Source organism: Silurus meridionalis, chromosome 13 (genome assembly GCF_014805685.1).
Source record: "Silurus meridionalis isolate SWU-2019-XX chromosome 13, ASM1480568v1, whole genome shotgun sequence".
Lineage (NCBI taxonomy): Eukaryota > Metazoa > Chordata > Actinopteri > Siluriformes > Siluridae > Silurus > Silurus meridionalis.
Genome location: NC_060896.1, coordinates 28,732,777 through 28,735,276, shown reverse-complemented (window position 1 = coordinate 28,735,276; position 2,500 = coordinate 28,732,777). Strand labels below are relative to the sequence as shown.

The 2,500-nt window shown below is 41.2% G+C and overlaps 1 protein-coding gene across 2 annotated transcripts in view; it reads left to right on the top strand.

Annotated features, from left to right (window-relative positions):
- tspan4a (tetraspanin 4a) overlaps positions 1–2,500 on the top strand; it is a 104,289-nt gene that overhangs the window by 29,143 nt on the left and 72,646 nt on the right. The window contains exon 1 of one of the 2 annotated variants that reach the window (XM_046864431.1): positions 1,637–2,500. This exon is cut by the window's right edge and continues 468 nt beyond it. The exons of the other annotated variant lie outside the window; for it this stretch is intronic. The gene's annotated coding sequence lies outside the window, so the exon portion shown is untranslated. Of the gene's footprint in view, positions 1–1,636 lie in introns of those variants that run through there. 2 annotated transcript variants of the gene reach the window in all.

Below are 2,500 nucleotides of genomic sequence, written 5' to 3'. Positions count from 1 at the left end.
TTAGTTCAGAATGCAGCAGCAAGAGTCCTCACTAGATCTAGAAAATATGATCACATCAGCCCTGTTTTAATCATCTACACTGCTCCCAATTACATCTCACACTGATTATAAAATACTACTACTGACGTATAAAGCACTTAACGCTCTCATGCTGCAGTATCTGAGTGAACTTCTGTACCAGTATGATCCTCCACGCCTACTTAGATCAAAAGGTGCAGGCTATTTGTTGGTACCTCAAATAATGAAGACTCCAGCAGGGGGCAGATGTTTCTCTTATAAACCCCACAGTTATGGAACAACCTTCCAATCAGTGTTCGGGACTCAGACACAGTCTCAGTGTTCAAGTCGAGGCTGAACACATATTTATTTAGTGGAGCCTTTAGTCAGTAGGTGTTTGTGAGGTAAAGGAGTTGGTTCCTTATACTTTTTCATGTTTTCAGATGGGTTTAAATTGTTCATAATGTTTTCTAATGGTTTATAGTGGTTTATGAAGGAGACGTGGTAGTTTGGTGGTTAAGGTTACCGATCGGAAAGTTGGTGGTTTAAAGCCCTGCCCGGCTACTCAGAGATCTATGAATGAAGAATGATCTAATAAAGGGTTCTTAATCATTTAAAATGTCTCCTAATGGTTTACACTGGTTTTTACTGGTTTTGTAATGGTACTGGCTATTTACCATATTATTATATCACCCTGTAATGGGCTTGTAGGTACTTTGATGAATTTTGTGATCCACATCATGTAGTACAGAATTCTGATGGGTATTCTTGGGAATACATCATGGACTATTGGTTTAATGGCTGGAAGTTCAGGTGTGAGTTCAGAACATACAGGTAGTTTTGTGGTCAGTTGAATCTAAATGAAAGCGCTGCTTATAAACACCTGTAACCATAGTAACATCCAGTGTCAGTTCTATACAGAGTGAGACAGCGATTGTACACATTTCCAGCTTTGTATCTCTGCAGTGTGTCAGAGGCTGAAAAATTCACGTGTAAAGATAAAAAAAACACCTTTGGTACCTTTTGAGAGCTTTTGACATTTCCTTTTCATTCGTCTTCTCTGAGCTAAATGTCATGAAATGAATGATTTCTTGTATAATTTGCAGTATATCAGTTTTATAAGTAAAAATCTGGACAAACCTCAGTGTTTATTCAAAACTGTAATGTATGTAGATTTAAATTTTTTGTATAAAACTGTAAAGAAAATCCAAATTGCGGTTTAATGAAATGTCCTTGTGTTATTAATGATATTTTTCTAATTAAAATCTGATCTAAATCAGATCTCCAATGGAAATGTATGTAGACAGAAGCACAAGCAGATAAGATGTAAGCGATAGGAGAAGTGATGCGGCTCGTCCTTTTTATATCCGCACAGGAAACAAAGGGGAGGGTGGTAGTGGCACACGATTGGACGAGCTGTGCAGGGAAGAGGCGTGGCTAAGACTTGTGTTGAATTGGGACACACCCCTCCTATTGGTCTGGAAGGATGCAGAAAGGAGGCGTGGAAAGAAGAGAAAAAAACGAAAGGATGCTGCGAGGAGGAGGAGGCAATTCGCAGAACAGGTCTCTGAGCTCTGGGTGGGTGTTAGAGAGAGAGGGAGAAAAGAGGGAGAGAAAGAGGAGAGAAAGAGGAGAGGAGGGAGCTCGAGGCAGTGAGATTGGACTGGAGCATCGGTGCTGCAGTGTTCTTTCTGCATGCTGGATAGAAAAACGATCCAGCTTTTTAGTTTTTTCATGGAATGCATCAAGAAAAAAGATACAATCCAGAGGATGTGTGAATAACTGAGACTGATTGTGCAGCTGGAAATATCTGGATCAGAATCAAGAGCGTGGAGGTTTTTTTTGCAGAGAAGGTCGAGAGGAAAGTGGAAGGAATAAGAAAGCAGAGGTGAAGCGCAGGTGGAGAGCGTGGAAGGATGGAGTAGGACGCAGAGTCACGTGGATCCAGGTCCACTTTCTCTACAGCTCTGGACATTGAAGTCAAGCAGAGGATTTTCTTTTTTTCTAATCCTTTCTGGAGGACTGCTTGGGAAGTTTAGGATGGGTTTTGATGAGTGAGACTGTCTCACCTGTCTGTCTTACCTTTCTGTCTCACCTGTCTTGCATCAAGCTATATTCAGCTCGTATCTGGAGCACTTCAGTGTGTGGGATTGAAGGGCAAACTCACCTGAAGTTCAGGGTTTTTTTGGCAATTGTGGACGTGAATGTGAAGGTGAAGGTAGTGGTGAAGGTAAAGGAGAATTTCAAGGAAATCCAAAAAGACTGACTGTTTGAAATGCAGGTGGCAAAGCAGGTCAGAACCCACCTGAATTTTAAAGTTTGGGGCTGAAGGTGTAGCTGAACGTGAAGCTGGATTTACAGAGGAACTTTTAAAGAGCAAGTATATATTTCGATGATTTTTAATATCCCCATTGCAACTGAGATCTCATGTCTCGTGCCTTTTGGAACGATGTAAACTTTGTGCCACACCCAGACACGCCTATTTATCCAGACCCGCCCACTT